This window comes from Canis lupus, chromosome 12 (genome assembly GCF_048164855.1).
Source record: "Canis lupus baileyi chromosome 12, mCanLup2.hap1, whole genome shotgun sequence".
NCBI lineage: Eukaryota > Metazoa > Chordata > Mammalia > Carnivora > Canidae > Canis > Canis lupus.
Window position 1 is genome coordinate 53,072,119 of NC_132849.1, and position 12,455 is coordinate 53,084,573.

Genomic DNA, 12,455 nt, shown 5'->3' on the forward strand with positions numbered 1-12,455 from the left:
TACTTGAGAAATAAAAAATGTTATTTTGACTATTGTTAGGAATATGTTTGCATAGAGAGCTGATTATTATTGAGAACGTGGAAAATGGTGGTCAAAGCCTATTTGAAGTACAAATCTGATGAGGTGCCTGGTTGGCTCAGTTGATAGAGCATGTAATTCTGGATCTCAGGGCTGTGAGTTCAAGCCCTGTGTTGGATGTAGAAATTATTTATTCTTAAATAATTTTTAAGATTAAAAATTATTTTTGAAAAATAATTTTTAAATTATTTTAAAAAAGGAAATACAGATCTGACATAACAGTTAATTTTTAAAGATTTTTATCTAATACTTGCTATATATTAAGCCCTGTGCTTGGTGAGAGGAGCCCAAAGAGGAAGGGACTTCTTATCCTCTTGACCTTCTTGTCTAACCCTCAGACCTTCAAATCTTTATCCATTTACTACAGAAATTTTTACATTCATTTTTTAAAAAAAATATCAATTCAGAGCAGTCAAATGAAAAGAATGATGGTTTGTTTTTTTAAGATTTTATTTATTTGTTTGACAGAGAGACAGCACAAGCAGGAGGAGCAGCAGGCAGAGGGAGAGGGAGAAGCAGGCTGCCCCCTGAGCAGGGAGCCCGATGTAGGGCTCCATCCTGGGAACCCGGGATCATGAGCCGAGTAGAAGGCAGATGCCCAACCAATTGAGCCACCCAGGCACCCTGAAAAGAATAAGGTTTACCTTAAAGTGTGATTGATAGTTTTATCCCTTAATTTTAAAAAGTAGAATTTCCTGAGGTCTGTGTAATAACTGAAATGCTTGTCTCTAGGGGTTTTGGATGAATTTGATTCCTCAGTGACCCCGGGGGCTCATCAGTTCAATGGCAGTGGTCCCCTCCTGAAGGCAGCAAGCTGGTTCAGACCATGGTTGGCAGGTCCTTGCTATTCTGAGGGCTATGACAGTAGGACACTTGGCATGGGTACCCAGCTGGCCTAGCGTTATCCCAGCCTGTGCTCTATAAACTCTCTTTACTCCGCTGAGTTCATTTCTGCGCAGACTTCCCAGATGCAAAACAATTGCATAAGTCTCTGCTAGTTAGCTTAATTGGCATATTTCAGGTTAGTCATATAAACCCAGTTCTTTTTATATTTTGCCAGTCTTTCATAGTGTAACAGGACTGTTCCCGTGTTAAGAATTTCAAATAAGTGTTTCCTGGTGTGATTAGAATCTGACTAGACCACGCTCAGCAATTACCTGCAAGCACGTTGACGCTTGTGTCTGATGGTGGATAACAAGAGTTCTAAAGGCACCTCCATGCCATCCTTCATCTCCTCCTTGGAGCAGGAAGGGAACCAGCTGTACTGGGGTGGAGGCTATACCTCGGGGAGGAGTTTTGGGGGCTTTGGAGCTGTTACATGCTGGGCCTCCCCGCATTTTGTGCCTTTTTCTGCCACCACACAGGATCAGTCACCAAATATACCGCTCCTTCAGTTTTCTTGGGTCCTAAAACTCTTTCCAATCTCCAGGGCTACCACCCTTCACTCTCTGTCTCTGGCCTTAATGACAATAATAGCTTTCAGCTCATCCCCCTCAAACCTTTTGCTTGGAGGAACCTCTGGGAAATACAAATCTGAAAACCTCTTCCACTCTTTCAACCTTTTCTTAAGGGTTTCCCCACTGCCAGTAGAATGGGCACTGAGGAGAGTCCACAGGCTTTTTTTCTGGCCTGGGCCCTGCCCACTTGTCAAATCTCATTTCTTTCTACTGCCACCTTTCTCCTTAAACTCCAGAAAAAAACTAATCTCTGCCAGAGGTCAAGAACCATGAAGTTCAATCTCTTAGGCAGGACGATTGCTGGTTTTGTCAGCTGCTGGTGCTTAAGAAACTCAGGCAAGGTTGCACTGTAGGACAGAGATGGAGTTTATCTCTGGGACCCTTCTAGTTTCTCATCATGGAAAGCCCAGAAAGATTCCATCTAACTCTGGCAACGGGAGAGGAAAAGGGACCATTTAAAAATAGTCCAGAGTGTTCTCCATGCCAAAGGACTACTCTAGAGGCAAGGCTTTACCAGAGCCTTATCCCATCTGGAGGAGGCATTTCTCCCACTCCAGCCCCTCTGGTCTTCCTGTGTCACCTGAAGGGAGTAAAGAAGGTAAAATAATAATAATAATAATAATAATAATAATAATAATAATGTCTGCTAGGAAACTTGTGTGAATTCCAAGCATCCTGGGAATCTTAAGTCTTCAGAGGAGGACCTTGTAGGGAGTTGAGCTCATCTGCAGAACCAAACCTTAGCTGCCCTGCAGGAGTCAGAATCCTACTGACCTCCAGGTTCCCTAGCCCTTTGTTGATTCCTAACTCAGACCTTCTTCCAGTCTACTGTGCACTTCAGTAAAGGATGAAGCAGCAGTACCTGGGCATGGGGGCAGTCAGGGAATCCTGTGAGGAGAAATGCCCCAGCAGTAGCCCCCTCCCACAACAATAGCCTTCCCAGGTGACCACTGGAAGTCCACTCTTCCTTCCTGGCTTTCACAGTCAGGCCTCAGGGATGGAGTCTTCTCTTCCAGTCAGCCTATGCTCAGGGCCACTAACTAGGAGCCCAAAGTCCATGACTACATGCCAGTTTGGAGCATACGTGTACATGTATAGCTTTTTGAGGTCAAGCGATCCATTATGTTCTATCTAACACATTCTTGAATCTGTTCACCAAAAAAAGGCAAAGTCTACCAAAATGAAGTCCCTTTTTTGGAGTGTGCCTTGCAGGGGGGTGGGTATGTATTTCTAAAGAAAGGTGTTTAAAATAAATCTGACCAGAGATCAGCGTCTTTCGCAAGCTGAGACCATAAAGGAAACAGCCAATATTTAGGGCTACATAAGGAGTTAGAAGCACACGGTGCAACCAGGACCTTTCCTTCACTTCCCTCCACATCACAGCCGCCATAAACAAGACATAAATGATCAATGGGAAAACCGTTTGCAATTTAAGAGACAAAAATAATATCAGTAACATATAAAGGGCTCTTGATAAAGCAAATCTCTGAATTTACAAGAAAAAGGGGGGGATGGTTAAGAAAAGCATAAACAGGTTTGTCTAGCAGGAAAAAAATGTAAATGGCCAGGAAATATGAAAAGTCATTCAACCTCACAAAAAACTGAATTACAAAATATGAATGTATCATTTTTAATCTCAAGAATTGACAAGGACTTAAAAAACAAACAAAACTGATATTGATGAGTGTCTAAAGAACTGGTTCTCAATCCTGGCTGCTCAGTGGAATAACCCAATGGACCTTATAAAATATTGATGCCAACATCTGCTTCTGACCACAAAGGATTAGCTGCTATGGGAATTCTTCTCCCACCACAAACAGCTAGAAAATGAGGTAAATAGATGAAACAACTCTTTTTAGATACTGAGCAAGAGGCAGAACAGGACTGCTATCCCTGAGGGAAGAGAAACAAATGAGATGAGCCTGATGACTGCCCACATTGCTGCCTGGAGGCAGCCCTCAGGACATAGAGCAGAACAGAGAACCCAAACAAAACTCAATTCACTGAGTTGAAGACAGAGAGCAGAGTTCCAGGAAGCCAATTTGCAGGATCAGAGTTTGCAGAGTGAATGCTAAAAAAGAGAAAATGCAGAGAGATGTCCAGAGATCTGCAGGGAGGTTCCCTCCAATCATTGACTAGTGTGGACGACATACTTGGGAAAAACTTTATGAAATGAGTGGGGAAGAGAGGGAGGAAGAGCAGGAGGCTGAGCAATTCCAGGGGCTCAAGAAGGACTGTTCACAGCGGGTACAGTCATCTATTAAGGTATCCACTCGGTAATACATCTAAATCAGTCCTAGACTAAAAGTTGCTCTAGGTTGTTTCTAACAAAGCTTAAAAGCTGTCCTAAGGAGGCTCAGGCTGATGATGCTAAGTAACTTAACTGCATGAAAAAAAAATCACACTAATTAAAAGATTGCAACAAACTCCAAACCCCAACATTGTAAAGCGCACAATGTAGATCATCCAATAAAAATTAATGGGAATACAAAGATCTTTGACCAGCAGAAAAATCAATCAGTAGAAACAGACACTAAAATGACAGATATGATGATATCAGCAGATAGAACATTAAAACAGCTATAATAAATACACTCTGGCAACGCAAGAATGTAAAGGAAAACATGAATGTGATGAGAAGTTAAGTGGAAGATATAAAAAGACTCAAATGGAACTTTTAAGAGATGAAAAATGCATTATCTGACAAGAAAAACACATGAAAAGGAATTTGCAGCGCATTAGACATGCAGAAGAAACCATCAGTGAATGAAAAAAATATAGCAATGAAAATAAACTAAAAGGAAACACAGAAAGAAAACTAATGAGAATAAACAAATACATAGAGCATCAGTGACCTGTAAGACTGTATCAAGGACGTAAGCCAAGATCCAGAAGGAGAAGAAAAATATAGGGGAGGGATGGAGGGAGAAGCGATGGCTGGAAGTTTTTCCAAATTTGATGAAAACTATAAACACACAGATCCCAAAAGCTCAATGGATCTAAACAGAAGAAACAAAGTAAGCCACAGCAAAGCACATCATAATGAAATTTCTAAAAACCAGTAATAAGGAAAACTTTTTAAAGCAGACAGAAAAAAAATCCACAGTAGGAACAGAGGAACACCAACACAAAATCACAACAGACTTCTAACAGAAGCTATGCAAAATAGAAGATAACGAGCAATATTTTTAAAAGTGAAAGAAAAAAATGCAAATCTCGAATTTATTACCAACTGAACTTGAAAAATAAAAATGGAATAAAGACTTTGCTTAGAAAACCTGAAAGAATTCACCTATGTGAGGTATGTACCATTTAAAAATGTGAAAGGAAATTCTTGAAGCTGAAGGAGAAATCTGGATCTATACGAAGGAATGAGAAGCACCAAAAATAGTAAATACATAGGTAAATCTTAAAGGTATTTCTCTTTCTTTCTTTCTTCCTTCCTTCCTTCCTTCCTTCCTTCCTTCCTTCCTTCCTTCCTTTCTTTCTTTCTTTCTTTCTTTCTTTCTTTCTTTCTTTCTTTCTTTCTTTCTTTCTTTCTTTCTTTCTTTCTCTTTCTTTCTTTCTTTCTTTCTTCTTTCTTCTTTCTTCTTTTTTTTCTCTTTTTCTTTCTTTTTTCTTTCTTTTCCTCTTACTTTCTTTTTAACTTTCTTAAATTATAGAATAGTTTAAGGTAAAAAAAATAGTAACTATCCTGTGGGTTTATAACACACAAACTGTATGACAAGAGTATAGAGGACTAACGGGGAAAATGGAATTAAAAACAAAACAAATTAGAGTTAAAAAGGGATCCTAAAATATGCAAAATTAAAAATACACAAAAACTCATATAGAGGGGAAAAGGCCAAAAATAGGCAAGAAGAAAACTGATACCAAGCTAGTTGCTTTAAACTCAACCATATTGACAACTACATTAAATGTAATGATTTAACAGTTCCAATAAGATGCAGAGATTAATAGATTGGTTAGAAGAAGAAGAAGAAGAAGAAGAAGAAGAAGAAGAAGAAGAAGCAGCAGCAAAACCCAACTGATCCATAGATGCGCTTTCTACAACGAACCCACTGGAAATATAAGGATAAAGGTACATCAAAGAATGGAAAAAGATATACCATGCAAATACTAACCCTTAGGAAGATAGTGTCTACACTGATGTCAAAGTAGTTTCAAGGGGTGCCTGGGTGGCTCAGTTGGTTAAGCATCTGCCTTTGGGTCAGGTCATGATCCTGGAGTTCTGGAAACGAACCCCGCCTCTGGTTCCCTGCTCAGTGGGGAGACTGCTTGCCCCACTCCCCCTCTTGTGCTTTCTCGCGCACGCCCTCACTCTCTAGATCAAATAAATAAATAAAATCTTAAAAAAGAAAAGTAGTTTCAAAATGAAAAATAGTACCAGGGATAAAGAGAGACTTTCATAAACATTATATGGCAAATTAATCAGGAGGTTATATCAATCCTAAATTGGTATAAGCCAAATAACAGAGCTCAAAGAAATCTTTAGCTGTAACGGTTATAATTGCAACAAGAGATAAACAAATCCACAATTATACTTGGACATTTTAATACTTTTTTCTCTGTAATTGATAAAACAGAAAAATCATGAAGGGCAGAGCAGAATAGAGCCATACCATAAACCAGTTTGATCAATTTGACATTTACGGAATATGTAATGCAAAAGTAACAATGCAAATTAAATTCAAGAGTACATAAAACATCTACCAAGGTAAATCATGTTCTGGGACATAAAATAACCTCGAAACAGTTTTTTTTTTTAAGACTATTTATTCATGAGAGACAGAGAGAGAGGCAAAGACATAGACAGAGAAGCAGGCTCCAAGCAAAGAGCCTGATGTGGGACTCGATCCTGGGACTCCAGGATCACACCCTGAGCCAAAGTCAGACGCTCAACCGCTGAGCCACCCAGGCTTCCCATTTTCTTTCTTTCTTTTTTTTTTTTTTTGTAAATCTTGAAATAGTTAAGTAAATTGAGATCATATGACATAGGCTTTCTGATTATGGCAGAATTAGACTAAAAATGAGTAGCAAAAATATATTTGAAAAATAACTCAAGTATTTATAAATTTAAAGCCAAAAAACTTAATTATTTCTGTTAAAAAAAGAAATTATAATGGTAGTTATAAAATATTTTGAACTAAATAAAAATAAAACAACATATTGACATTTGTAGGATGTAAAGAAATGGTTAAAAAGAAAAAAAAATGGTTAAACCATGGTAGATCCAAATGGCTCAATAATCTGAATTTTTTAATATTATAATATATAGATCTATATTTTTTGGTTACAAAAAATGGCTATGAGGTATTATTGAATGAAAAATACATTATGGAAAACATGTATAATATCTAACGTATAGGACACTTTTGTAAAGGGACCATATATTTGCCATTAATGTATGACATGATGATCATCACACTGTTAGCAAGGTTCCTTCTTAAGGGAAAGACTTCAGATGACTTTTTATTTCTTTACATTTTAACATGTGTGAATTTTGTATGACATACAAGTATGTTTATTGTCAGAAAAAAATAAAGTATATTTTTATGATTAAAAAATGAAAAATCATTTATTTACTTACTCAAGGCATTTGTCAAATATTATCTACGTGCCTGATTTTGCTAGATGCTGGGGATAGAAAGATGAACAAATAAGAGTGGGGTTCCCTCCTCCTGGGCATGGCACTGTGAGTACAAAGCTGACTGTCCCTCATTTCCTAATCTGCACAAGTGGGTATAATCGCAGTATATACCTAACTTGATTATCATGAGATAATGGGTGGAGGGGCTCTTGCCCTGCTTACCCCTTTGCCTCTGTAGACATAGGGTGGCCCTAGCCCAATCCTGGAGATAAATAGGCACAGTGAGGAAAGAAAGGTCTCAGTGTTCTTTAGGCTGCCTTAGCTCCTGTGCAACATGGGAGCTGAGATGAGAGCCAGGGGGCCTGCATGGGTGACTTTGCAGTGATTAGCGGTGGACAACCCAGGGCCATGAGTCTCATGGAGGACATGGGAGAGATCTGCATGGTCAGTGAGAAGGGACCAGGGCCTCAGGCAGCAAGAAGCATCACAGAGCTCTGGCCAACCTCAACTTTTAAATTTGCCATTTTTAAAAACCACCCATAACCATTATTTCATAAAATAAGGGGTTTCCAAAAGTCAGACCGATATTACCTCAGAATAAAGAACAGAACTTTTTTAAAAAGTTAAATAAATTCTAATCAACGTAGCTTTATGAACAACCTGCCACATTGCCCTTCCTTTGTCTCATGTAGCCGTGGACCAATGAAAACTTAGCAGGATGGGCCAGGCCTTGTCCCTGGGTCCACACTTGGAGTGCACCGCTATAGATCATTTTATGATATCTGAAAGTAATGGAGAGTTTTAAGACTTTAAGTAGAGAAGAGAAGTGATGCGATAGTGTCAAATATATAATGCAGACAGCTCATTCAGGCCTCAGTATTCAGGAGGGATTATGTAGGAGAGGGGGAGGCAGGGAGGCCAGTTAAGAGGCTCTTTTAATTGTCTAAGTGAAAAGCCTTAAGGCCCTGAGTTAGAGAAGACCATTGAGTATTTCTCTAATGAGACAGTTATTTTGACTTTTATCCCCCTTCCAACTAAAGTAAACCCTGCATTTTCTTTTTAAATCACCAATAAAAAAAACTACGTTAGGTCATTGGTTTTCATATTTGGAGTAAGTACTGGAGGCACCACGCTTAACTGAGACTAGTATTAGGCAAGTGTTTGTATTTGATGAATTCGTCAGGACATTTCTTTGAGCCTCTGAATGATATGTTAAGGGTTTTCTTTAAGATCAGCTCCTCAACTTTCTTTTTATTGGTTGGGAGCACTGTAGCTTTGGCCTGTATGTGTCACTCTACACTAGACTTGTGTTTAATTAACACTGACAAAATTAATGTTATTATAGTTGGTATTTTATTAGAACATGGGGATGCATTTTTCTAAACTAATTTTATCTACTTCTAAACAAAATGAGTTGAGATGAAAGTATTGTCTCGAGACATGGATTTTTTTGTCTTTTATGCAAAGTGGATTTTGGTACTGAAAATTGAGATAGCCTTGAAAAATTAGTTCAGAATAACTTTTACACATGTACCTTCGTTGCTACCTTATAAATGAAGTGTAAAAACCACTCACGTAGTTACTGCCTCATAAATGAAGTTGAAAAACCACTTGAATTTTACCAGTTACAAAAGTGTTTCTGGAAAACATTGAGAAGAAATGAATTATCACCATCTTGTCCCATTAGCAAGGAAAAGTGAGGAAGAGCATCAAAGCAGATATGGTTGTTTTGTGTTTTAAAATTATTCCCTGGGTAATAACTAGTTCAATGGTGGTTAATGGTGATTGAGAAACTAAAAATGACTCTACATGTGCCTTTGGTTTTGTAGAATGGAGATGACTAATTTTGAAGGGATGTCTTTTGCTGCATGGATTTAATTTCAACAAACATTTGCAGAATATTTACTATACATTAGGCCAGAAATATTTTCTGTGGAGAGGGAGAGGACGAGAGATGAAGTCAGCACAGTTTCCACTAGCAAAGAACTCTTCTAGTGGTAGGTCCAAGCATACAACACAACTCTATAATTACAAGGCAGAACTAAGTGAGGATTGTGTCTAATAATAGCTGTAAATGGTGGGCTTCCTGAAGACAAAGGCTTTCTTTCTATTGACAAACACTTCATGACACTGTTGTGTGACAACAGTGTCATGAAGTGGAAGCCCAGTTATTGACAATGAGTATTAATAGATTCTAGACTGCATACTCCGTGAAAATAAGGGCCAATTATTATGCATATCTGTAGTCTCAGTATCTGACACAGACAAGGCACATGGTAAATGCTCAATGAACTCTGTTAAATTACTGAGCTCTGAATTAATAAATGAGCAATCAAATGTTGAAGAGCATAGGGAAAACTCACAATTCAAATTTACTGGGATAATTCAGGACAATGAGGACAGTTTTTAGAATCAGTGCCAATTCTTTTATTATTTTTTATTTTTTTAAAGATTTTATTTATTTATTCATGAGACACACAGAGAGAGAGAGAGAGAGAGAGAGGCAGAGACACAGGCAGAAGGAGAAGCAGGCTCCATGCAGGGAGCCCGATGCGGGACTCGATCCCGGGACTCCAAGATCACACCTTGGGCTGAAGGCAGGCACCAAACTGCTGAGCCACCCAGGGACCCGAATCAGTGCCGATTCAATGTATGTTTGCATATTCTAAAGGGCTCTCTAAAAGATGAAGGCCTAGAGACAGATATCAAACTCAGTCATCTGGAATCCAGCCAGGCAAGATAGAAGTCCCAAAAACGACTTCCTAAGCCTAACAGTATGAAGTTGGCTCTGTAATCATATGGGCACCTCATAAGTGGTCTCAGCCCACCTCTCCAGAATTATCTCCCTTTATTCAAGAGCCCCTAGCCAAGCTGCCTCTAGGTTGGTCTCCTCTCAGCCCCAGAGCTGCCCATTCCTAATCCTGCCACCAGTGATGCCTATAATGCCCTAAATGCAATTCACTGATGAACAATAGGGAGCTATAGCAGTTTCTGGATCAGAATACTGACGTGACATAATTTATATTTTAGAACACAGTACAGATAGGCTCCTGTAGTAGTTAGGGTATATGTTTAGGTGCTTTAACGAGCAGAACAGGAGTGCCTGGGTGGCTCAGCAGTTAAATGGTTGACTCTTGATTTTGGTTCAGGTCATGAACTCAGGGTCATGAGACTGAACCTTCCATCAGGCTCCATGCTCAGAGGGGAGTCTGCTTAAGGTTCTCTCTCTCTCCCTTTTCTCCTCCTCTCTTGCTCTCTGTCTCCCTCCCTCCCTCTCTCTCTGTCTCAAATAAATAAATAAATAAATAAATAAATAAATAAATAAATATGAATGAATAAATAAATAAATAAAATCTTTTTTAAAATGAACAAAATAAGTAAGACTAAAGCAAAATAGTTTTATTGTTTCCTCTAACATAAGAGTCTGAAGTGTCAGATGATCCCAGAGGCCTAAGAAGCTCTGCTCCACAAAGTCATCCAGGCACCCAGGCTCCTATTTTTGTATCTTTTCCACCTATTGAGATATTGCCTTCATCTATAGGCTAAAGCTGATTTACTGTCATTGTGTACATGTTCTTACCTGTGGGAAGAGAAAGAAGAGGTAGAAGGCAAGTGGCGCAGTACAGAAGTTGTACACATCCTAACTTCCACTGGTAGAATCTGGTCACATTGGGAAATGTAGTTTTTAGATGAGAAATCCTGTGCGGGACCAGAATGTGTGAGTTCTATCACTAACAAGAAGATAGGATATTAAGGAACATTTAGCTGACTCTAATATAGTTTCTTTTCCTTCATCTCTGTACTGCTATAAGCTGTATTGTCCCAGCAATGACATTGACCTACTGATATATGAATAGAGGACCAGAGCCTGACAAGTAAGGCGGCGTGTACCTTATGTACCTACAACGTGGCCTACGCCACAATTGCTTTACATATGCTATTACAATCAATACTCAAAGCAATAGTGAAAGGTAGATATCATGACCCCTAATATAGTTGATGAATCAAGCTTCAAAAACTTCATGGTCACAAAACTATGTAATAGAAACTGGCTTTGCACTCGGGTGCATGTACCTCCAACCCCCCTTCACTACAGCATTTTCTGCTTAAGATCTGATTCTGGACTGATAGATAAGCTTAGAACTTTTCCCCTTCCTGGTATATGCAAGTCAAACTTTTTCCCCACATACTTAATAATTATCCATGCCTGCAGGGAAACTCAATCCACATATTGTCTAATTTCTTGTCCTTGACCATCCTGAAATTGAGTATAATATGGTGTTTCTTGACCAAGCAATATCTGAGAAACTGTGGTGATTTTAGCAAATGCTAGATTTCCCATTCCAGGGACCACACAAGGAAAGCCAAGTTGTCTTTTCTGTTTGGCTTTTTGGGGTTTTTTTTTCATCTTCCCTTTCTTTTTTCTTTTCTTTCTTTCTTTTTTTTTTTTTTTTAAATCAACTGAGAAAACATTCTGTTTAAATTCTGGATGCTACATGAGAATTCATATTTACTTTTCATCAACATCAATGAATACCCTCCTCTTCATCGGACACTGAGGATCCTGATCTATTAAACAGGTCCCCTGATCACTCCTTCCATGGGGCCAGGATGCAATTTGCTAGCAAATTGGAATCAGAATTGGGTTTTTAAAGAGAACCTTCCCACAGTTATAAACATCCTTAATTTTTACAGCAACACATTGACTTCAAACCGGACTCCTAATTATTGCAATATTTCCTTTAAAAGCCTGCAGTGTAGATTCAGCAAGGTCCAGACATCTGCTTCAAATCCAGAAATTTCTTTCCTTTCTCAAAAAAGGTTGCTCTCCTCCAATTAGCCTCACCAGAGCAGCGGGAGCAAGTGGAGCTCTGTGGATGGGGTTTCATGTTTACTGGGCACATTCCAACCTCACCCGCCTTTTCCCACATGGGACCATAATAACCACTTTGCCTGTTGGACCCAGGACCAAATGGCTTTTGAAGTACGAAAGAGATATGTCTTGAGTCTTTTTTTAAATATCCTCTTGCAAACCTTGGTTTATCATAAACAGATACAGTTTACCTAAGGCAATGCATTCTTTACCATTTCTATTTTAAGTATTGGACATAAATTTTAAGTATTGGTGAGAGAACACTTTTGTTGTTGTTGCTGAGGCCTATCTTTACACACCTGAAACACAAAATTCTGGAGGCTGTTTGGCAGGAGTTGATGGTTGGAGGCAGTAACTGTTATTATCTAAAACCCTATGGGCATAGTAATGATCATTTCAACTGATACTTAAACCAGATTTCAAAGTTTGGACTTCATAAAAATATACATCGAGATTG

At 38.8% G+C, this 12,455-nt stretch overlaps 1 long non-coding RNA gene across 4 annotated transcripts in view; it reads right to left on the bottom strand.

Moving 5' to 3' along the window:
• LOC140601707 (uncharacterized) overlaps window positions 1-12,455 on the bottom strand; it is a 30,503-nt gene that overhangs the window by 10,304 nt on the left and 7,744 nt on the right. For all 4 annotated transcript variants that reach the window (XR_012004745.1, XR_012004744.1, XR_012004746.1 and 1 more), the window contains exon 3: window positions 10,706-10,824. This is a non-coding gene — a long non-coding RNA (uncharacterized lncRNA). The remainder of the gene's footprint in view (window positions 1-10,705; window positions 10,825-12,455) is intronic.